Source organism: Schistocerca cancellata, chromosome 3, assembly GCF_023864275.1.
Source record: "Schistocerca cancellata isolate TAMUIC-IGC-003103 chromosome 3, iqSchCanc2.1, whole genome shotgun sequence".
NCBI lineage: Eukaryota > Metazoa > Arthropoda > Insecta > Orthoptera > Acrididae > Schistocerca > Schistocerca cancellata.
Genome location: NC_064628.1, coordinates 320,064,140 through 320,083,886, shown reverse-complemented (window position 1 = coordinate 320,083,886; position 19,747 = coordinate 320,064,140). Strand labels below are relative to the sequence as shown.

The following is a 19,747-nucleotide window of genomic DNA, read 5'->3' as shown; positions in this document are numbered from 1 at the left end:
CGGCGCGGCGGCATTATAGCGAGAACAGCAAAACGATGCATCGGCCGGGAATCGAAGCCGGGCCGCCCGCGTGGTAGGCGAACAACCTACCACTTTTTTAGTTGTTGTTCTCATTTTGTTAGTTGCACTTGTTGGGGGCGGACGTCCGATGCCGTCCGTGCTTGCCGAGCATATTCCCGAGCAGCTGTCTGCAGGGAAAGTGGGATTGCCACCCAGCGACGTCGGATACGACCGAAAAAAGTGCTACACACGCGGAGTCCCCCACTACACTGCCTTATAGCGACCGCTCATCACTATCGTGTGAGTAACGTTGCGGCCGCGGCGACGAGTCTTGCCCAAAGACGCAGCGTGCGTGGAGGCGCTACCCGAATGCGTGTGGATGCACCCTCCTACCTCGTAAAGCGCCTACAGCTACTATCACCGTGGGCCGCTGGCGGCGGGCGGGAAGCCGACACAGCGCGGCGTTGCGAGCAGCGGCTGTGCGGTGGTGGTGTAATGGTGAGCATAGTTGCCTTCCAAGCAGTTGATCCGGGTTCGATTCCCGGCCACCGCAACGGGCGAAACTTTTTGCGTATGAGTATGTGAGCCACGTGCTGTTAAATTAACGTTTTCTTTCCGTCGTTGCTCCACGCAGGCCATCCTGTAGTATGTCCCGACTTGTCCCGACTTTGCTCGGCTGACGCGAAAGCTGACGCTTGGAATTCGCCCTTATCAAAAGGACAGGCGCTATAAACGACTGTGAGAGGTGAGGTGTGGCGAGGTACCAAAACGACAGGCAAACCGCGAAATTTTCTGCTCCTCCTTCCTAAAGAAAAAAAGAAAAGAAAAACGGACGCAGTCGGTAGGACTCGAACCTACGCTCCCAGAGGGAATCTGATTTCTAGTCAGACGCCTTAACCACTCGGCCACGACTGCTCGTATCTGAAGCTTCCCTCGAATCGTGAAAAATCTAACCGGTCTGCGCAGAATGTTGACAGGAAACGAACTCTGTGCACTGATTACGGCAGGGCTACCAGCGCTACGAGACGAGCCATTACGGAAGCGTTAAAAATCTTCGCCCGGACAGGGACTCGAACCCTGGACCCTTAGATTAAAAGCCTAATGCTCTACCGACTGAGCTATCCGGGCTCATGCCCGTTGTGGGTGGAGCGGCTGCAAGCAATGTGAATAATTGGAACGCGTGTGTAGGCGTACTACGGTAATTGCTGGCCTCTGGCGCAACTGGCCACTTCACCGACTTCCCACTGACGCTGGTAGCAGCCCAACAGCGGACTAGTGCCTCTTCTGCCTTTATCCCGGTGCTGACAGTAATTGCATCTTGTGCCTGTTTTCCCCGATTACGTTCGGTTGAAGCTCCGGAAGGAGGGCGACAAACGAAGGTTGGAAGGCCAAAACATGGAGGGACGTGTGCGCAAAAACTTCTCTTCCGGTACCGGGAATCGAACCCGGGCCTCCTGGGTGAAAGCCAGGTATCCTAGCCACTAGACCACACCGGATTTGCTCGGTAAACGTGAGATTTACTCCCTCTCCTCCCGCATTTCGTGCTGAATCCGGACTCAGTGGTGCTCTCTGTTTGCGAGCGTATTTGTGCGTGCAGACTGGCATGGCGCACAGCTCGAAACTGACTATTCATTGCTGTTTGCATCATATTTTACTCATAACAGGGGAGGAGAAAGATCAAAGTTGTACCTTGCCATAATTGGAAGTAAACATTTTTACGCTGAGGCGTGGACTCCTTGGGGATAACAAACGACAATTAAGTTCGTTCCCTAGCAACAGCAGCGCCGTTAATTCAGCCATGATGTACAGCAAATTAAATGCCCCGGATGAGGATCGAACTCACGACCTTAAGATTATGAGACTTACGCGCTACCTACTGCGCTACCGAGGCACGTTGCAACAAGCGTCCCAGGAAACTTGGTAAGTCCCACATATTAGAGATAGACAGTTTGCGCTTTCTCAAGAATCTGCTGTGTTGCTACACGTGCTTTCCCGACTGGCTAGATTAAACTGCTGCCGCAGCTTTTTCAACGGAAAGCAGCACTGCCTGAGGTAACAGTACATCGCCCTTGCGGCACCTGGACACAGCGGCCTGTAGGGCCAGGCCGACGCTAGAGTTCAGAAATAGCACGCGACCGTCCAAGTACGGCCTCTTGCGTGCTGCGTGTTTGGTTCTTCTCACAGCGAATCCTGCTACACATTCCTGAGGCTGACGCAGCTCAAGCGGGCAATCGGCGCGGCGGCATTATAGCGAGAACAGCAAAACGATGCATCGGCCGGGAATCGAAGCCGGGCCGCCCGCGTGGTAGGCGAACAACCTACCACTTTTTTAGTTGTTGTTCTCATTTTGTTAGTTGCACTTGTTGGGGGCGGACGTCCGATGCCGTCCGTGCTTGCCGAGCATATTCCCGAGCAGCTGTCTGCAGGGAAAGTGGGATTGCCACCCAGCGACGTCGGATACGACCGAAAAAAGTGCTACACACGCGGAGTCCCCCACTACACTGCCTTATAGCGACCGCTCATCACTATCGTGTGAGTAACGTTGCGGCCGCGGCGACGAGTCTTGCCCAAAGACGCAGCGTGCGTGGAGGCGCTACCCGAATGCGTGTGGATGCACCCTCCTACCTCGTAAAGCGCCTACAGCTACTATCACCGTGGGCCGCTGGCGGCGGGCGGGAAGCCGACACAGCGCGGCGTTGCGAGCAGCGGCTGTGCGGTGGTGGTGTAATGGTGAGCATAGTTGCCTTCCAAGCAGTTGATCCGGGTTCGATTCCCGGCCACCGCAACGGGCGAAACTTTTTGCGTATGAGTATGTGAGCCACGTGCTGTTAAATTAACGTTTTCTTTCCGTCGTTGCTCCACGCAGGCCATCCTGTAGTATGTCCCGACTTGTCCCGACTTTGCTCGGCTGACGCGAAAGCTGACGCTTGGAATTCGCCCTTATCAAAAGGACAGGCGCTATAAACGACTGTGAGAGGTGAGGTGTGGCGAGGTACCAAAACGACAGGCAAACCGCGAAATTTTCTGCTCCTCCTTCCTAAAGAAAAAAAGAAAAGAAAAACGGACGCAGTCGGTAGGACTCGAACCTACGCTCCCAGAGGGAATCTGATTTCTAGTCAGACGCCTTAACCACTCGGCCACGACTGCTCGTATCTGAAGCTTCCCTCGAATCGTGAAAAATCTAACCGGTCTGCGCAGAATGTTGACAGGAAACGAACTCTGTGCACTGATTACGGCAGGGCTACCAGCGCTACGAGACGGGCCATTACGGAAGCGTTAAAAATCTTCGCCCGGACAGGGACTCGAACCCTGGACCCTTAGGTTAAAAGCCTAATGCTCTACCGACTGAGCTATCCGGGCTCATGCCCGTTGTGGGTGGAGCGGCTGCAAGCAATGTGAATAATTGGAACGCGTGTGTAGGCGTACTACGGTAATTGCTGGCTTCTGGCGCAACTGGCCACTTCACCGACTTCCCACTGACGCTGGTAGCAGCCCAACAGCGGACTAGTGCCTCTTCTGCCTTTATCCCGGTGCTGACAGTAATTGCATCTTGTGCCTGTTTTCCCCGATTACGTTCGGTTGAAGCTCCGGAAGGAGGGCGACAAACGAAGGTTGGAAGGCCAAAACATGGAGGGACGTGTGCGCAAAAACTTCTCTTTCGGTACCGGGAATCGAACCCGGGCCTCCTGGGTGAAAGCCAGGTATCCTAGCCACTAGACCACACCGGATTTGCTCGGTAAACGTGAGATTTACTCCCTCTCCTCCCGCATTTCGTGCTGAATCCGGACTCAGTGGTGCTCTCTGTTTGCGAGCGTATTTGTGCGTGCAGACTGGCATGGCGCACAGCTCGAAACTGACTATTCATTGCTGTTTGCATCATATTTTACTCATAACAGGGGAGGAGAAAGATCAAAGTTGTACCTTGCCATAATTGGAAGTAAACATTTTTACGCTGAGGCGTGGACTCCTTGGGGATAACAAACGACAATTAAGTTCGTTCCCTAGCAACAGCAGCGCCGTTAATTCAGCCATGATGTACAGCAAATTAAATGCCCCGGGTGAGGATCGAACTCACGACCTTAAGATTATGAGACTTACGCGCTACCTACTGCGCTACCGAAGCACGTTGCAACAAGCGTCCCAGGAAACTTGGTAAGTCCCACATATTAGAGATAGACAGTTTGCGCTTTCTCAAGAATCTGCTGTGTTGCTACACGTGCTTTCCCGACTGGCTAGATTAAACTGCTGCCGCAGCTTTTTCAACGGAAAGCAGCACTGCCTGAGGTAACAGTACATCGCCCTTGCGGTACCTGGACACAGCGGCCTGTAGGGCCAGGCCGACGCTAGAGTTCAGAAATAGCACGCGACCGTCCAAGTACGGCCTCTTGCGTGCTGCGTGTTTGGTTCTTCTCACAGCGAATCCTGCTACACATTCCTGAGGCTGACGCAGCTCAAGCGGGCAATCGGCGCGGCGGCATTATAGCGAGAACAGCAAAACGATGCATCGGCCGGGAATCGAAGCCGGGCCGCCCGCGTGGTAGGCGAACAACCTACCACTTTTTTAGTTGTTGTTCTCATTTTGTTAGTTGCACTTGTTGGGGGCGGACGTCCGATGACGTCCGTGCTTGCCGAGCATATTCCCGAGCGGCTGTCTGCAGGGAAAGTGGGATTGCCACCCAGCGACGTCGGATACGACCGAAAAAAGTGCTACACACGCGGAGTTTCCCACTACACTGCCTTATAGCGACCGCTCATCACTATCGTGTGAGTAACGTTGCGGCCGCGGCGACGAGTCTTGCCCAAAGACGCAGCGTGCGTGGAGGCGCTACCCGAATGCGTGTGGATGCACCCTCCTACCTCGTAAAGCGCCTACAGCTACTATCACCGTGGGCCGCTGGCGGCGGGCGGGAAGCCGACACAGCGCGGCGTTGCGAGCAGCGGCTGTGCGGTGGTGGTGTAATGGTGAGCATAGTTGCCTTCCAAGCAGTTGATCCGGGTTCGATTCCCGGCCACCGCAACGGGCGAAACTTTTTGCGTATGAGTATGTGAGCCACGTGCTGTTAAATTAACGTTTTCTTTCCGTCGTTGCTCCACGCAGGCCATCCTGTAGTATGTCCCGACTTGTCCCGACTTTGCTCGGCTGACGCGAAAGCTGACGCTTGGAATTCGCCCTTATCAAAAGGACAGGCGCTATAAACGACTGTGAGAGGTGAGGTGTGGCGAGGTACCAAAACGACAGGCAAACCGCGAAATTTTCTGCTCCTCCTTCCTAAAGAAAAAAAGAAAAGAAAAACGGACGCAGTCGGTAGGACTCGAACCTACGCTCCCAGAGGGAATCTGATTTCTAGTCAGACGCCTTAACCACTCGGCCACGACTGCTCGTATCTGAAGCTTCCCTCGAATCGTGAAAAATCTAACCGGTCTGCGCAGAATGTTGACAGGAAACGAACTCTGTGCACTGATTACGGCAGGGCTACCAGCGCTACGAGACGAGCCATTACGGAAGCGTTAAAAATCTTCGCCCGGACAGGGACTCGAACCCTGGACCCTTAGGTTAAAAGCCTAATGCTCTACCGACTGAGCTATCCGGGCTCATGCCCGTTGTGGGTGGAGCGGCTGCAAGCAATGTGAATAATTGGAACGCGTGTGTAGGCGTACTACGGTAATTGCTGGCTTCTGGCGCAACTGGCCACTTCACCGACTTCCCACTGACGCTGGTAGCAGCCCAACAGCGGACTAGTGCCTCTTCTGCCTTTATCCCGGTGCTGACAGTAATTGCATCTTGTGCCTGTTTTCCCCGATTACGTTCGGTTGAAGCTCCGGAAGGAGGGCGACAAACGAAGGTTGGAAGGCCAAAACATGGAGGGACGTGTGCGCAAAAACTTCTCTTTCGGTACCGGGAATCGAACCCGGGCCTCCTGGGTGAAAGCCAGGTATCCTAGCCACTAGACCACACCGGATTTGCTCGGTAAACGTGAGATTTACTCCCTCTCCTCCCGCATTTCGTGCTGAATCCGGACTCAGTGGTGCTCTCTGTTTGCGAGCGTATTTGTGCGTGCAGACTGGCATGGCGCACAGCTCGAAACTGACTATTCATTGCTGTTTGCATCATATTTTACTCATAACAGGGGAGGAGAAAGATCAAAGTTGTACCTTGCCATAATTGGAAGTAAACATTTTTACGCTGAGGCGTGGACTCCTTGGGGATAACAAACGACAATTAAGTTCGTTCCCTAGCAACAGCAGCGCCGTTAATTCAGCCATGATGTACAGCAAATTAAATGCCCCGGGTGAGGATCGAACTCACGACCTTAAGATTATGAGACTTACGCGCTACCTACTGCGCTACCGAAGCACGTTGCAACAAGCGTCCCAGGAAACTTGGTAAGTCCCACATATTAGAGATAGACAGTTTGCGCTTTCTCAAGAATCTGCTGTGTTGCTACACGTGCTTTCCCGACTGGCTAGATTAAACTGCTGCCGCAGCTTTTTCAACGGAAAGCAGCACTGCCTGAGGTAACAGTACATCGCCCTTGCGGTACCTGGACACAGCGGCCTGTAGGGCCAGGCCGACGCTAGAGTTCAGAAATAGCACGCGACCGTCCAAGTACGGCCTCTTGCGTGCTGCGTGTTTGGTTCTTCTCACAGCGAATCCTGCTACACATTCCTGAGGCTGACGCAGCTCAAGCGGGCAATCGGCGCGGCGGCATTATAGCGAGAACAGCAAAACGATGCATCGGCCGGGAATCGAAGCCGGGCCGCCCGCGTGGTAGGCGAACAACCTACCACTTTTTTAGTTGTTGTTCTCATTTTGTTAGTTGCACTTGTTGGGGGCGGACGTCCGATGACGTCCGTGCTTGCCGAGCATATTCCCGAGCGGCTGTCTGCAGGGAAAGTGGGATTGCCACCCAGCGACGTCGGATACGACCGAAAAAAGTGCTACACACGCGGAGTTTCCCACTACACTGCCTTATAGCGACCGCTCATCACTATCGTGTGAGTAACGTTGCGGCCACGGCGACGAGTCTTGCCCAAAGACGCAGCGTGCGTGGAGGCGCTACCCGAATGCGTGTGGATGCACCCTCCTACCTCGTAAAGCGCCTACAGCTACTATCACCGTGGGCCGCTGGCGGCGGGCGGGAAGCCGACACAGCGCGGCGTTGCGAGCAGCGGCTGTGCGGTGGTGGTGTAATGGTGAGCATAGTTGCCTTCCAAGCAGTTGATCCGGGTTCGATTCCCGGCCACCGCAACGGGCGAAACTTTTTGCGTATGAGTATGTGAGCCACGTGCTGTTAAATTAACGTTTTCTTTCCGTCGTTGCTCCACGCAGGCCATCCTGTAGTATGTCCCGACTTGTCCCGACTTTGCTCGGCTGACGCGAAAGCTGACGCTTGGAATTCGCCCTTATCAAAAGGACAGGCGCTATAAACGACTGTGAGAGGTGAGGTGTGGCGAGGTACCAAAACGACAGGCAAACCGCGAAATTTTCTGCTCCTCCTTCCTAAAGAAAAAAAGAAAAGAAAAACGGACGCAGTCGGTAGGACTCGAACCTACGCTCCCAGAGGGAATCTGATTTCTAGTCAGACGCCTTAACCACTCGGCCACGACTGCTCGTATCTGAAGCTTCCCTCGAATCGTGAAAAATCTAACCGGTCTGCGCAGAATGTTGACAGGAAACGAACTCTGTGCACTGATTACGGCAGGGCTACCAGCGCTACGAGACGAGCCATTACGGAAGCGTTAAAAATCTTCGCCCGGACAGGGACTCGAACCCTGGACCCTTAGGTTAAAAGCCTAATGCTCTACCGACTGAGCTATCCGGGCTCATGCCCGTTGTGGGTGGAGCGGCTGCAAGCAATGTGAATAATTGGAACGCGTGTGTAGGCGTACTACGGTAATTGCTGGCTTCTGGCGCAACTGGCCACTTCACCGACTTCCCACTGACGCTGGTAGCAGCCCAACAGCGGACTAGTGCCTCTTCTGCCTTTATCCCGGTGCTGACAGTAATTGCATCTTGTGCCTGTTTTCCCCGATTACGTTCGGTTGAAGCTCCGGAAGGAGGGCGACAAACGAAGGTTGGAAGGCCAAAACATGGAGGGACGTGTGCGCAAAAACTTCTCTTTCGGTACCGGGAATCGAACCCGGGCCTCCTGGGTGAAAGCCAGGTATCCTAGCCACTAGACCACACCGGATTTGCTCGGTAAACGTGAGATTTACTCCCTCTCCTCCCGCATTTCGTGCTGAATCCGGACTCAGTGGTGCTCTCTGTTTGCGAGCGTATTTGTGCGTGCAGACTGGCATGGCGCACAGCTCGAAACTGACTATTCATTGCTGTTTGCATCATATTTTACTCATAACAGGGGAGGAGAAAGATCAAAGTTGTACCTTGCCATAATTGGAAGTAAACATTTTTACGCTGAGGCGTGGACTCCTTGGGGATAACAAACGACAATTAAGTTCGTTCCCTAGCAACAGCAGCGCCGTTAATTCAGCCATGATGTACAGCAAATTAAATGCCCCGGGTGAGGATCGAACTCACGACCTTAAGATTATGAGACTTACGCGCTACCTACTGCGCTACCGAAGCACGTTGCAACAAGCGTCCCAGGAAACTTGGTAAGTCCCACATATTAGAGATAGACAGTTTGCGCTTTCTCAAGAATCTGCTGTGTTGCTACACGTGCTTTCCCGACTGGCTAGATTAAACTGCTGCCGCAGCTTTTTCAACGGAAAGCAGCACTGCCTGAGGTAACAGTACATCGCCCTTGCGGTACCTGGACACAGCGGCCTGTAGGGCCAGGCCGACGCTAGAGTTCAGAAATAGCACGCGACCGTCCAAGTACGGCCTCTTGCGTGCTGCGTGTTTGGTTCTTCTCACAGCGAATCCTGCTACACATTCCTGAGGCTGACGCAGCTCAAGCGGGCAATCGGCGCGGCGGCATTATAGCGAGAACAGCAAAACGATGCATCGGCCGGGAATCGAAGCCGGGCCGCCCGCGTGGTAGGCGAACAACCTACCACTTTTTTAGTTGTTGTTCTCATTTTGTTAGTTGCACTTGTTGGGGGCGGACGTCCGATGACGTCCGTGCTTGCCGAGCATATTCCCGAGCGGCTGTCTGCAGGGAAAGTGGGATTGCCACCCAGCGACGTCGGATACGACCGAAAAAAGTGCTACACACGCGGAGTTTCCCACTACACTGCCTTATAGCGACCGCTCATCACTATCGTGTGAGTAACGTTGCGGCCGCGGCGACGAGTCTTGCCCAAAGACGCAGCGTGCGTGGAGGCGCTACCCGAATGCGTGTGGATGCACCCTCCTACCTCGTAAAGCGCCTACAGCTACTATCACCGTGGGCCGCTGGCGGCGGGCGGGAAGCCGACACAGCGCGGCGTTGCGAGCAGCGGCTGTGCGGTGGTGGTGTAATGGTGAGCATAGTTGCCTTCCAAGCAGTTGATCCGGGTTCGATTCCCGGCCACCGCAACGGGCGAAACTTTTTGCGTATGAGTATGTGAGCCACGTGCTGTTAAATTAACGTTTTCTTTCCGTCGTTGCTCCACGCAGGCCATCCTGTAGTATGTCCCGACTTGTCCCGACTTTGCTCGGCTGACGCGAAAGCTGACGCTTGGAATTCGCCCTTATCAAAAGGACAGGCGCTATAAACGACTGTGAGAGGTGAGGTGTGGCGAGGTACCAAAACGACAGGCAAACCGCGAAATTTTCTGCTCCTCCTTCCTAAAGAAAAAAAGAAAAGAAAAACGGACGCAGTCGGTAGGACTCGAACCTACGCTCCCAGAGGGAATCTGATTTCTAGTCAGACGCCTTAACCACTCGGCCACGACTGCTCGTATCTGAAGCTTCCCTCGAATCGTGAAAAATCTAACCGGTCTGCGCAGAATGTTGACAGGAAACGAACTCTGTGCACTGATTACGGCAGGGCTACCAGCGCTACGAGACGAGCCATTACGGAAGCGTTAAAAATCTTCGCCCGGACAGGGACTCGAACCCTGGACCCTTAGGTTAAAAGCCTAATGCTCTACCGACTGAGCTATCCGGGCTCATGCCCGTTGTGGGTGGAGCGGCTGCAAGCAATGTGAATAATTGGAACGCGTGTGTAGGCGTACTACGGTAATTGCTGGCTTCTGGCGCAACTGGCCACTTCACCGACTTCCCACTGACGCTGGTAGCAGCCCAACAGCGGACTAGTGCCTCTTCTGCCTTTATCCCGGTGCTGACAGTAATTGCATCTTGTGCCTGTTTTCCCCGATTACGTTCGGTTGAAGCTCCGGAAGGAGGGCGACAAACGAAGGTTGGAAGGCCAAAACATGGAGGGACGTGTGCGCAAAAACTTCTCTTTCGGTACCGGGAATCGAACCCGGGCCTCCTGGGTGAAAGCCAGGTATCCTAGCCACTAGACCACACCGGATTTGCTCGGTAAACGTGAGATTTACTCCCTCTCCTCCCGCATTTCGTGCTGAATCCGGACTCAGTGGTGCTCTCTGTTTGCGAGCGTATTTGTGCGTGCAGACTGGCATGGCGCACAGCTCGAAACTGACTATTCATTGCTGTTTGCATCATATTTTACTCATAACAGGGGAGGAGAAAGATCAAAGTTGTACCTTGCCATAATTGGAAGTAAACATTTTTACGCTGAGGCGTGGACTCCTTGGGGATAACAAACGACAATTAAGTTCGTTCCCTAGCAACAGCAGCGCCGTTAATTCAGCCATGATGTACAGCAAATTAAATGCCCCGGGTGAGGATCGAACTCACGACCTTAAGATTATGAGACTTACGCGCTACCTACTGCGCTACCGAAGCACGTTGCAACAAGCGTCCCAGGAAACTTGGTAAGTCCCACATATTAGAGATAGACAGTTTGCGCTTTCTCAAGAATCTGCTGTGTTGCTACACGTGCTTTCCCGACTGGCTAGATTAAACTGCTGCCGCAGCTTTTTCAACGGAAAGCAGCACTGCCTGAGGTAACAGTACATCGCCCTTGCGGTACCTGGACACAGCGGCCTGTAGGGCCAGGCCGACGCTAGAGTTCAGAAATAGCACGCGACCGTCCAAGTACGGCCTCTTGCGTGCTGCGTGTTTGGTTCTTCTCACAGCGAATCCTGCTACACATTCCTGAGGCTGACGCAGCTCAAGCGGGCAATCGGCGCGGCGGCATTATAGCGAGAACAGCAAAACGATGCATCGGCCGGGAATCGAAGCCGGGCCGCCCGCGTGGTAGGCGAACAACCTACCACTTTTTTAGTTGTTGTTCTCATTTTGTTAGTTGCACTTGTTGGGGGCGGACGTCCGATGACGTCCGTGCTTGCCGAGCATATTCCCGAGCGGCTGTCTGCAGGGAAAGTGGGATTGCCACCCAGCGACGTCGGATACGACCGAAAAAAGTGCTACACACGCGGAGTTTCCCACTACACTGCCTTATAGCGACCGCTCATCACTATCGTGTGAGTAACGTTGCGGCCACGGCGACGAGTCTTGCCCAAAGACGCAGCGTGCGTGGAGGCGCTACCCGAATGCGTGTGGATGCACCCTCCTACCTCGTAAAGCGCCTACAGCTACTATCACCGTGGGCCGCTGGCGGCGGGCGGGAAGCCGACACAGCGCGGCGTTGCGAGCAGCGGCTGTGCGGTGGTGGTGTAATGGTGAGCATAGTTGCCTTCCAAGCAGTTGATCCGGGTTCGATTCCCGGCCACCGCAACGGGCGAAACTTTTTGCGTATGAGTATGTGAGCCACGTGCTGTTAAATTAACGTTTTCTTTCCGTCGTTGCTCCACGCAGGCCATCCTGTAGTATGTCCCGACTTGTCCCGACTTTGCTCGGCTGACGCGAAAGCTGACGCTTGGAATTCGCCCTTATCAAAAGGACAGGCGCTATAAACGACTGTGAGAGGTGAGGTGTGGCGAGGTACCAAAACGACAGGCAAACCGCGAAATTTTCTGCTCCTCCTTCCTAAAGAAAAAAAGAAAAGAAAAACGGACGCAGTCGGTAGGACTCGAACCTACGCTCCCAGAGGGAATCTGATTTCTAGTCAGACGCCTTAACCACTCGGCCACGACTGCTCGTATCTGAAGCTTCCCTCGAATCGTGAAAAATCTAACCGGTCTGCGCAGAATGTTGACAGGAAACGAACTCTGTGCACTGATTACGGCAGGGCTACCAGCGCTACGAGACGAGCCATTACGGAAGCGTTAAAAATCTTCGCCCGGACAGGGACTCGAACCCTGGACCCTTAGGTTAAAAGCCTAATGCTCTACCGACTGAGCTATCCGGGCTCATGCCCGTTGTGGGTGGAGCGGCTGCAAGCAATGTGAATAATTGGAACGCGTGTGTAGGCGTACTACGGTAATTGCTGGCTTCTGGCGCAACTGGCCACTTCACCGACTTCCCACTGACGCTGGTAGCAGCCCAACAGCGGACTAGTGCCTCTTCTGCCTTTATCCCGGTGCTGACAGTAATTGCATCTTGTGCCTGTTTTCCCCGATTACGTTCGGTTGAAGCTCCGGAAGGAGGGCGACAAACGAAGGTTGGAAGGCCAAAACATGGAGGGACGTGTGCGCAAAAACTTCTCTTTCGGTACCGGGAATCGAACCCGGGCCTCCTGGGTGAAAGCCAGGTATCCTAGCCACTAGACCACACCGGATTTGCTCGGTAAACGTGAGATTTACTCCCTCTCCTCCCGCATTTCGTGCTGAATCCGGACTCAGTGGTGCTCTCTGTTTGCGAGCGTATTTGTGCGTGCAGACTGGCATGGCGCACAGCTCGAAACTGACTATTCATTGCTGTTTGCATCATATTTTACTCATAACAGGGGAGGAGAAAGATCAAAGTTGTACCTTGCCATAATTGGAAGTAAACATTTTTACGCTGAGGCGTGGACTCCTTGGGGATAACAAACGACAATTAAGTTCGTTCCCTAGCAACAGCAGCGCCGTTAATTCAGCCATGATGTACAGCAAATTAAATGCCCCGGGTGAGGATCGAACTCACGACCTTAAGATTATGAGACTTACGCGCTACCTACTGCGCTACCGAAGCACGTTGCAACAAGCGTCCCAGGAAACTTGGTAAGTCCCACATATTAGAGATAGACAGTTTGCGCTTTCTCAAGAATCTGCTGTGTTGCTACACGTGCTTTCCCGACTGGCTAGATTAAACTGCTGCCGCAGCTTTTTCAACGGAAAGCAGCACTGCCTGAGGTAACAGTACATCGCCCTTGCGGTACCTGGACACAGCGGCCTGTAGGGCCAGGCCGACGCTAGAGTTCAGAAATAGCACGCGACCGTCCAAGTACGGCCTCTTGCGTGCTGCGTGTTTGGTTCTTCTCACAGCGAATCCTGCTACACATTCCTGAGGCTGACGCAGCTCAAGCGGGCAATCGGCGCGGCGGCATTATAGCGAGAACAGCAAAACGATGCATCGGCCGGGAATCGAAGCCGGGCCGCCCGCGTGGTAGGCGAACAACCTACCACTTTTTTAGTTGTTGTTCTCATTTTGTTAGTTGCACTTGTTGGGGGCGGACGTCCGATGACGTCCGTGCTTGCCGAGCATATTCCCGAGCGGCTGTCTGCAGGGAAAGTGGGATTGCCACCCAGCGACGTCGGATACGACCGAAAAAAGTGCTACACACGCGGAGTTTCCCACTACACTGCCTTATAGCGACCGCTCATCACTATCGTGTGAGTAACGTTGCGGCCGCGGCGACGAGTCTTGCCCAAAGACGCAGCGTGCGTGGAGGCGCTACCCGAATGCGTGTGGATGCACCCTCCTACCTCGTAAAGCGCCTACAGCTACTATCACCGTGGGCCGCTGGCGGCGGGCGGGAAGCCGACACAGCGCGGCGTTGCGAGCAGCGGCTGTGCGGTGGTGGTGTAATGGTGAGCATAGTTGCCTTCCAAGCAGTTGATCCGGGTTCGATTCCCGGCCACCGCAACGGGCGAAACTTTTTGCGTATGAGTATGTGAGCCACGTGCTGTTAAATTAACGTTTTCTTTCCGTCGTTGCTCCACGCAGGCCATCCTGTAGTATGTCCCGACTTGTCCCGACTTTGCTCGGCTGACGCGAAAGCTGACGCTTGGAATTCGCCCTTATCAAAAGGACAGGCGCTATAAACGACTGTGAGAGGTGAGGTGTGGCGAGGTACCAAAACGACAGGCAAACCGCGAAATTTTCTGCTCCTCCTTCCTAAAGAAAAAAAGAAAAGAAAAACGGACGCAGTCGGTAGGACTCGAACCTACGCTCCCAGAGGGAATCTGATTTCTAGTCAGACGCCTTAACCACTCGGCCACGACTGCTCGTATCTGAAGCTTCCCTCGAATCGTGAAAAATCTAACCGGTCTGCGCAGAATGTTGACAGGAAACGAACTCTGTGCACTGATTACGGCAGGGCTACCAGCGCTACGAGACGAGCCATTACGGAAGCGTTAAAAATCTTCGCCCGGACAGGGACTCGAACCCTGGACCCTTAGGTTAAAAGCCTAATGCTCTACCGACTGAGCTATCCGGGCTCATGCCCGTTGTGGGTGGAGCGGCTGCAAGCAATGTGAATAATTGGAACGCGTGTGTAGGCGTACTACGGTAATTGCTGGCTTCTGGCGCAACTGGCCACTTCACCGACTTCCCACTGACGCTGGTAGCAGCCCAACAGCGGACTAGTGCCTCTTCTGCCTTTATCCCGGTGCTGACAGTAATTGCATCTTGTGCCTGTTTTCCCCGATTACGTTCGGTTGAAGCTCCGGAAGGAGGGCGACAAACGAAGGTTGGAAGGCCAAAACATGGAGGGACGTGTGCGCAAAAACTTCTCTTCCGGTACCGGGAATCGAACCCGGGCCTCCTGGGTGAAAGCCAGGTATCCTAGCCACTAGACCACACCGGATTTGCTCGGTAAACGTGAGATTTACTCCCTCTCCTCCCGCATTTCGTGCTGAATCCGGACTCAGTGGTGCTCTCTGTTTGCGAGCGTATTTGTGCGTGCAGACTGGCATGGCGCACAGCTCGAAACTGACTATTCATTGCTGTTTGCATCATATTTTACTCATAACAGGGGAGGAGAAAGATCAAAGTTGTACCTTGCCATAATTGGAAGTAAACATTTTTACGCTGAGGCGTGGACTCCTTGGGGATAACAAACGACAATTAAGTTCGTTCCCTAGCAACAGCAGCGCCGTTAATTCAGCCATGATGTACAGCAAATTAAATGCCCCGGGTGAGGATCGAACTCACGACCTTAAGATTATGAGACTTACGCGCTACCTACTGCGCTACCGAAGCACGTTGCAACAAGCGTCCCAGGAAACTTGGTAAGTCCCACATATTAGAGATAGACAGTTTGCGCTTTCTCAAGAATCTGCTGTGTTGCTACACGTGCTTTCCCGACTGGCTAGATTAAACTGCTGCCGCAGCTTTTTCAACGGAAAGCAGCACTGCCTGAGGTAACAGTACATCGCCCTTGCGGTACCTGGACACAGCGGCCTGTAGGGCCAGGCCGACGCTAGAGTTCAGAAATAGCACGCGACCGTCCAAGTACGGCCTCTTGCGTGCTGCGTGTTTGGTTCTTCTCACAGCGAATCCTGCTACACATTCCTGAGGCTGACGCAGCTCAAGCGGGCAATCGGCGCGGCGGCATTATAGCGAGAACAGCAAAACGATGCATCGGCCGGGAATCGAAGCCGGGCCGCCCGCGTGGTAGGCGAACAACCTACCACTTTTTTAGTTGTTGTTCTCATTTTGTTAGTTGCACTTGTTGGGGGCGGACGTCCGATGACGTCCGTGCTTGCCGAGCATATTCCCGAGCGGCTGTCTGCAGGGAAAGTGGGATTGCCACCCAGCGACGTCGGATACGACCGAAAAAAGTGCTACACACGCGGAGTTTCCCACTACACTGCCTTATAGCGACCGCTCATCACTATCGTGTGAGTAACGTTGCGGCCGCGGCGACGAGTCTTGCCCAAAGACGCAGCGTGCGTGGAGGCGCTACCCGAATGCGTGTGGATGCACCCTCCTACCTCGTAAAGCGCCTACAGCTACTATCACCGTGGGCCGCTGGCGGCGGGCGGGAAGCCGACACAGCGCGGCGTTGCGAGCAGCGGCTGTGCGGTGGTGGTGTAATGGTGAGCATAGTTGCCTTCCAAGCAGTTGATCCGGGTTCGATTCCCGGCCACCGCAACGGGCGAAACTTTTTGCGTATGAGTATGTGAGCCACGTGCTGTTAAATTAACGTTTTCTTTCCATCGTTGCTCCACGCAGGCCATCCTGTAGTATGTCCCGACTTGTCCCGACTTTGCTCGGCTGACGCGAAAGCTGACGCTTGGAATTCGCCCTTATCAAAAGGACAGGCGCTATAAACGACTGTGGGAGGTGAGGTGTGGCGAGGTACCAAAACGACAGGCAAACCGCGAAATTTTCTGCTCCTCCTTCCTAAAGAAAAAAAGAAAAGAAAAACGGACGCAGTCGGTAGGACTCGAACCTACGCTCCCAGAGGGAATCTGATTTCTAGTCAGACGCCTTAACCACTCGGCCACGACTGCTCGTATCTGAAGCTTCCCTCGAATCGTGAAAAATCTAACCGGTCTGCGCAGAATGTTGACAGGAAACGAACTCTGTGCACTGATTACGGCAGGGCTACCAGCGCTACGAGACGAGCCATTACGGAAGCGTTAAAAATCTTCGCCCGGACAGGGACTCGAACCCTGGACCCTTAGGTTAAAAGCCTAATGCTCTACCGACTGAGCTATCCGGGCTCATGCCCGTTGTGGGTGGAGCGGCTGCAAGCAATGTGAATAATTGGAACGCGTGTGTAGGCGTACTACGGTAATTGCTGGCTTCTGGCGCAACTGGCCACTTCACCGACTTCCCACTGACGCTGGTAGCAGCCCAACAGCGGACTAGTGCCTCTTCTGCCTTTATCCCGGTGCTGACAGTAATTGCATCTTGTGCCTGTTTTCCCCGATTACGTTCGGTTGAAGCTCCGGAAGGAGGGCGACAAACGAAGGTTGGAAGGCCAAAACATGGAGGGACGTGTGCGCAAAAACTTCTCTTCCGGTACCGGGAATCGAACCCGGGCCTCCTGGGTGAAAGCCAGGTATCCTAGCCACTAGACCACACCGGATTTGCTCGGTAAACGTGAGATTTACTCCCTCTCCTCCCGCATTTCGTGCTGAATCCGGACTCAGTGGTGCTCTCTGTTTGCGAGCGTATTTGTGCGTGCAGACTGGCATGGCGCACAGCTCGAAACTGACTATTCATTGCTGTTTGCATCATATTTTACTCATAACAGGGGAGGAGAAAGATCAAAGTTGTACCTTGCCATAATTGGAAGTAAACATTTTTACGCTGAGGCGTGGACTCCTTGGGGATAACAAACGACAATTAAGTTCGTTCCCTAGCAACAGCAGCGCCGTTAATTCAGCCATGATGTACAGCAAATTAAATGCCCCGGGTGAGGATCGAACTCACGACCTTAATATTATGAGACTTACGCGCTACCTACTGCGCTACCGAAGCACGTTGCAACAAGCGTCCCAGGAAACTTGGTAAGTCCCACATATTAGAGATAGACAGTTTGCGCTTTCTCAAGAATCTGCTGTGTTGCTACACGTGCTTTCCCGACTGGCTAGATTAAACTGCTGCCGCAGCTTTTTCAACGGAAAGCAGCACTGCCTGAGGTAACAGTACATCGCCCTTGCGGTACCTGGACACAGCGGCCTGTAGGGCCAGGCCGACGCTAGAGTTCAGAAATAGCACGCGACCGTCCAAGTACGGCCTCTTGCGTGCTGCGTGTTTGGTTCTTCTCACAGCGAATCCTGCTACACGTTCCTGAGGCTGACGCAGCTCAAGCGGGCAATCGGCGCGGCGGCATTATAGCGAGAACAGCAAAACGATGCATCGGCCGGGAATCGAAGCCGGGCCGCCCGCGTGGTAGGCGAACAACCTACCACTTTTTTAGTTGTTGTTCTCATTTTGTTAGTTGCACTTGTTGGGGGCGGACGTCCGATGACGTCCGTGCTTGCCGAGCATATTCCCGAGCGGCTGTCTGCAGGGAAAGTGGGATTGCCACCCAGCGACGTCGGATACGACCGAAAAAAGTGCTACACACGCGGAGTTTCCCACTACACTGCCTTATAGCGACCGCTCATCACTATCGTGTGAGTAACGTTGCGGCCGCGGCGACGAGTCTTGCCCAAAGACGCAGCGTGCGTGGAGGCGCTACCCGAATGCGTGTGGATGCACCCTCCTACCTCGTAAAGCGCCTACAGCTACTATCACCGTGGGCCGCTGGCGGCGGGCGGGAAGCCGACACAGCGCGGCGTTGCGAGCAGCGGCTGTGCGGTGGTGGTGTAATGGTGAGCATAGTTGCCTTCCAAGCAGTTGATCCGGGTTCGATTCCCGGCCACCGCAACGTGCGAAACTTTTTGCGTATGAGTATGTGAGCCACGTGCTGTTAAATTAACGTTTTCTTTCCGTCGTTGCTCCACGCAGGCCATCCTGTAGTATGTCCCGACTTGTCCCGACTTTGCTCGGCTGACGCGAAAGCTGACGCTTGGAATTCGCCCTTATCAAAAGGACAGGCGCTATAAACGACTGTGGGAGGTGAGGTGTGGCGAGGTACCAAAACGACAGGCAAACCGCGAAATTTTCTGCTCCTCCTTCCTAAAGAAAAAAAGAAAAGAAAAACGGACGCAGTCGGTAGGACTCGAACCTACGCTCCCAGAGGGAATCTGATTTCTAGTCAGACGCCTTAACCACTCGGCCACGACTGCTCGTATCTGAAGCTTCCCTCGAATCGTGAAAAATCTAACCGGTCTGCGCAGAATGTTGACAGGAAACGAACTCTGTGCACTGATTACGGCAGGGCTACCAGCGCTACGAGACGAGCCATTACGGAAGCGTTAAAAATCTTCGCCCGGACAGGGACTCGAACCCTGGACCCTTAGGTTAAAAGCCTAATGCTCTACCGACTGAGCTATCCGGGCTCATGCCCGTTGTGGGTGGAGCGGCTGCAAGCAATGTGAATAATTGGAACGCGTGTGTAGGCGTACTACGGTAATTGCTGGCTTCTGGCGCAACTGGCCACTTCACCGACTTCCCACTGACGCTGGTAGCAGCCCAACAGCGGACTAGTGCCTCTTCTGCCTTTATCCCGGTGCTGACAGTAATTGCATCTTGTGCCTGTTTTCCCCGATTACGTTCGGTTGAAGCTCCGGAAGGAGGGCGACAAACGAAGGTTGGAAGGCCAAAACATGGAGGGACGTGTGCGCAAAAACTTCTCTTCCGGTACCGGGAATCGAACCCGGGCCTCCTGGGTGAAAGCCAGGTATCCTAGCCACTAGACCACACCGGATTTGCTCGGTAAACGTGAGATTTACTCCCTCTCCTCCCGCATTTCGTGCTGAATCCGGACTCAGTGGTGCTCTCTGTTTGCGAGCGTATTTGTGCGTGCAGACTGGCATGGCGCACAGCTCGAAACTGACTATTCATTGCTGTTTGCATCATATTTTACTCATAACAGGGGAGGAGAAAGATCAAAGTTGTACCTTGCCATAATTGGAAGTAAACATTTTTACGCTGAGGCGTGGACTCCTTGGGGATAACAAACGACAATTAAGTTCGTTCCCTAGCAACAGCAGCGCCGTTAATTCAGCCATGATGTACAGCAAATTAAATGCCCCGGGTGAGGATCGAACTCACGACCTTAATATTATGAGACTTACGCGCTACCTACTGCGCTACCGAAGC

At 53.8% G+C, this 19,747-nt stretch overlaps 1 protein-coding gene and 45 non-coding genes across 46 annotated transcripts in view; 9 read left to right on the top strand and 37 right to left on the bottom strand.

Moving 5' to 3' along the window:
* The window catches only part of LOC126176288 (uncharacterized), a 109,751-nt gene that overhangs the window by 35,801 nt on the left and 54,203 nt on the right, over positions 1-19,747 (bottom strand). The window lies entirely within an intron of this gene.
* On the top strand, positions 482-553 carry Trnag-ucc (transfer RNA glycine (anticodon UCC)). The gene has a single exon. It is a non-coding gene; the product is annotated as a tRNA-Gly (tRNA).
* Positions 834-915, bottom strand: Trnas-aga (transfer RNA serine (anticodon AGA)). The gene has a single exon. It is a non-coding gene; the product is annotated as a tRNA-Ser (tRNA).
* Trnak-uuu (transfer RNA lysine (anticodon UUU)) lies at positions 1,056-1,128 on the bottom strand. The gene has a single exon. It is a non-coding gene; the product is annotated as a tRNA-Lys (tRNA).
* On the bottom strand, positions 1,425-1,496 carry Trnae-uuc (transfer RNA glutamic acid (anticodon UUC)). The gene has a single exon. It is a non-coding gene; the product is annotated as a tRNA-Glu (tRNA).
* On the bottom strand, positions 1,819-1,891 carry Trnam-cau (transfer RNA methionine (anticodon CAU)). Its single transcript has one exon. It is a non-coding gene; the product is annotated as a tRNA-Met (tRNA).
* Trnag-ucc (transfer RNA glycine (anticodon UCC)) lies at positions 2,714-2,785 on the top strand. The gene has a single exon. It is a non-coding gene; the product is annotated as a tRNA-Gly (tRNA).
* Positions 3,066-3,147, bottom strand: Trnas-aga (transfer RNA serine (anticodon AGA)). Its single transcript has one exon. It is a non-coding gene; the product is annotated as a tRNA-Ser (tRNA).
* On the bottom strand, positions 3,288-3,360 carry Trnak-uuu (transfer RNA lysine (anticodon UUU)). The gene has a single exon. It is a non-coding gene; the product is annotated as a tRNA-Lys (tRNA).
* Trnae-uuc (transfer RNA glutamic acid (anticodon UUC)) lies at positions 3,657-3,728 on the bottom strand. The gene has a single exon. It is a non-coding gene; the product is annotated as a tRNA-Glu (tRNA).
* On the bottom strand, positions 4,051-4,123 carry Trnam-cau (transfer RNA methionine (anticodon CAU)). Its single transcript has one exon. It is a non-coding gene; the product is annotated as a tRNA-Met (tRNA).
* Trnag-ucc (transfer RNA glycine (anticodon UCC)) lies at positions 4,946-5,017 on the top strand. Its single transcript has one exon. It is a non-coding gene; the product is annotated as a tRNA-Gly (tRNA).
* Positions 5,298-5,379, bottom strand: Trnas-aga (transfer RNA serine (anticodon AGA)). The gene has a single exon. It is a non-coding gene; the product is annotated as a tRNA-Ser (tRNA).
* Trnak-uuu (transfer RNA lysine (anticodon UUU)) lies at positions 5,520-5,592 on the bottom strand. Its single transcript has one exon. It is a non-coding gene; the product is annotated as a tRNA-Lys (tRNA).
* Trnae-uuc (transfer RNA glutamic acid (anticodon UUC)) lies at positions 5,889-5,960 on the bottom strand. The gene has a single exon. It is a non-coding gene; the product is annotated as a tRNA-Glu (tRNA).
* On the bottom strand, positions 6,283-6,355 carry Trnam-cau (transfer RNA methionine (anticodon CAU)). Its single transcript has one exon. It is a non-coding gene; the product is annotated as a tRNA-Met (tRNA).
* Trnag-ucc (transfer RNA glycine (anticodon UCC)) lies at positions 7,178-7,249 on the top strand. The gene has a single exon. It is a non-coding gene; the product is annotated as a tRNA-Gly (tRNA).
* On the bottom strand, positions 7,530-7,611 carry Trnas-aga (transfer RNA serine (anticodon AGA)). The gene has a single exon. It is a non-coding gene; the product is annotated as a tRNA-Ser (tRNA).
* Positions 7,752-7,824, bottom strand: Trnak-uuu (transfer RNA lysine (anticodon UUU)). Its single transcript has one exon. It is a non-coding gene; the product is annotated as a tRNA-Lys (tRNA).
* Trnae-uuc (transfer RNA glutamic acid (anticodon UUC)) lies at positions 8,121-8,192 on the bottom strand. Its single transcript has one exon. It is a non-coding gene; the product is annotated as a tRNA-Glu (tRNA).
* Trnam-cau (transfer RNA methionine (anticodon CAU)) lies at positions 8,515-8,587 on the bottom strand. Its single transcript has one exon. It is a non-coding gene; the product is annotated as a tRNA-Met (tRNA).
* Trnag-ucc (transfer RNA glycine (anticodon UCC)) lies at positions 9,410-9,481 on the top strand. Its single transcript has one exon. It is a non-coding gene; the product is annotated as a tRNA-Gly (tRNA).
* Positions 9,762-9,843, bottom strand: Trnas-aga (transfer RNA serine (anticodon AGA)). Its single transcript has one exon. It is a non-coding gene; the product is annotated as a tRNA-Ser (tRNA).
* Positions 9,984-10,056, bottom strand: Trnak-uuu (transfer RNA lysine (anticodon UUU)). The gene has a single exon. It is a non-coding gene; the product is annotated as a tRNA-Lys (tRNA).
* On the bottom strand, positions 10,353-10,424 carry Trnae-uuc (transfer RNA glutamic acid (anticodon UUC)). The gene has a single exon. It is a non-coding gene; the product is annotated as a tRNA-Glu (tRNA).
* Positions 10,747-10,819, bottom strand: Trnam-cau (transfer RNA methionine (anticodon CAU)). Its single transcript has one exon. It is a non-coding gene; the product is annotated as a tRNA-Met (tRNA).
* On the top strand, positions 11,642-11,713 carry Trnag-ucc (transfer RNA glycine (anticodon UCC)). Its single transcript has one exon. It is a non-coding gene; the product is annotated as a tRNA-Gly (tRNA).
* On the bottom strand, positions 11,994-12,075 carry Trnas-aga (transfer RNA serine (anticodon AGA)). Its single transcript has one exon. It is a non-coding gene; the product is annotated as a tRNA-Ser (tRNA).
* On the bottom strand, positions 12,216-12,288 carry Trnak-uuu (transfer RNA lysine (anticodon UUU)). Its single transcript has one exon. It is a non-coding gene; the product is annotated as a tRNA-Lys (tRNA).
* On the bottom strand, positions 12,585-12,656 carry Trnae-uuc (transfer RNA glutamic acid (anticodon UUC)). Its single transcript has one exon. It is a non-coding gene; the product is annotated as a tRNA-Glu (tRNA).
* On the bottom strand, positions 12,979-13,051 carry Trnam-cau (transfer RNA methionine (anticodon CAU)). The gene has a single exon. It is a non-coding gene; the product is annotated as a tRNA-Met (tRNA).
* On the top strand, positions 13,874-13,945 carry Trnag-ucc (transfer RNA glycine (anticodon UCC)). Its single transcript has one exon. It is a non-coding gene; the product is annotated as a tRNA-Gly (tRNA).
* On the bottom strand, positions 14,226-14,307 carry Trnas-aga (transfer RNA serine (anticodon AGA)). Its single transcript has one exon. It is a non-coding gene; the product is annotated as a tRNA-Ser (tRNA).
* On the bottom strand, positions 14,448-14,520 carry Trnak-uuu (transfer RNA lysine (anticodon UUU)). Its single transcript has one exon. It is a non-coding gene; the product is annotated as a tRNA-Lys (tRNA).
* Trnae-uuc (transfer RNA glutamic acid (anticodon UUC)) lies at positions 14,817-14,888 on the bottom strand. Its single transcript has one exon. It is a non-coding gene; the product is annotated as a tRNA-Glu (tRNA).
* Trnam-cau (transfer RNA methionine (anticodon CAU)) lies at positions 15,211-15,283 on the bottom strand. Its single transcript has one exon. It is a non-coding gene; the product is annotated as a tRNA-Met (tRNA).
* Trnag-ucc (transfer RNA glycine (anticodon UCC)) lies at positions 16,106-16,177 on the top strand. The gene has a single exon. It is a non-coding gene; the product is annotated as a tRNA-Gly (tRNA).
* On the bottom strand, positions 16,458-16,539 carry Trnas-aga (transfer RNA serine (anticodon AGA)). Its single transcript has one exon. It is a non-coding gene; the product is annotated as a tRNA-Ser (tRNA).
* Positions 16,680-16,752, bottom strand: Trnak-uuu (transfer RNA lysine (anticodon UUU)). Its single transcript has one exon. It is a non-coding gene; the product is annotated as a tRNA-Lys (tRNA).
* Trnae-uuc (transfer RNA glutamic acid (anticodon UUC)) lies at positions 17,049-17,120 on the bottom strand. Its single transcript has one exon. It is a non-coding gene; the product is annotated as a tRNA-Glu (tRNA).
* Positions 17,443-17,515, bottom strand: Trnam-cau (transfer RNA methionine (anticodon CAU)). Its single transcript has one exon. It is a non-coding gene; the product is annotated as a tRNA-Met (tRNA).
* Positions 18,338-18,409, top strand: Trnag-ucc (transfer RNA glycine (anticodon UCC)). The gene has a single exon. It is a non-coding gene; the product is annotated as a tRNA-Gly (tRNA).
* Trnas-aga (transfer RNA serine (anticodon AGA)) lies at positions 18,690-18,771 on the bottom strand. Its single transcript has one exon. It is a non-coding gene; the product is annotated as a tRNA-Ser (tRNA).
* Trnak-uuu (transfer RNA lysine (anticodon UUU)) lies at positions 18,912-18,984 on the bottom strand. Its single transcript has one exon. It is a non-coding gene; the product is annotated as a tRNA-Lys (tRNA).
* Trnae-uuc (transfer RNA glutamic acid (anticodon UUC)) lies at positions 19,281-19,352 on the bottom strand. Its single transcript has one exon. It is a non-coding gene; the product is annotated as a tRNA-Glu (tRNA).
* On the bottom strand, positions 19,675-19,747 carry Trnam-cau (transfer RNA methionine (anticodon CAU)). The gene has a single exon. It is a non-coding gene; the product is annotated as a tRNA-Met (tRNA).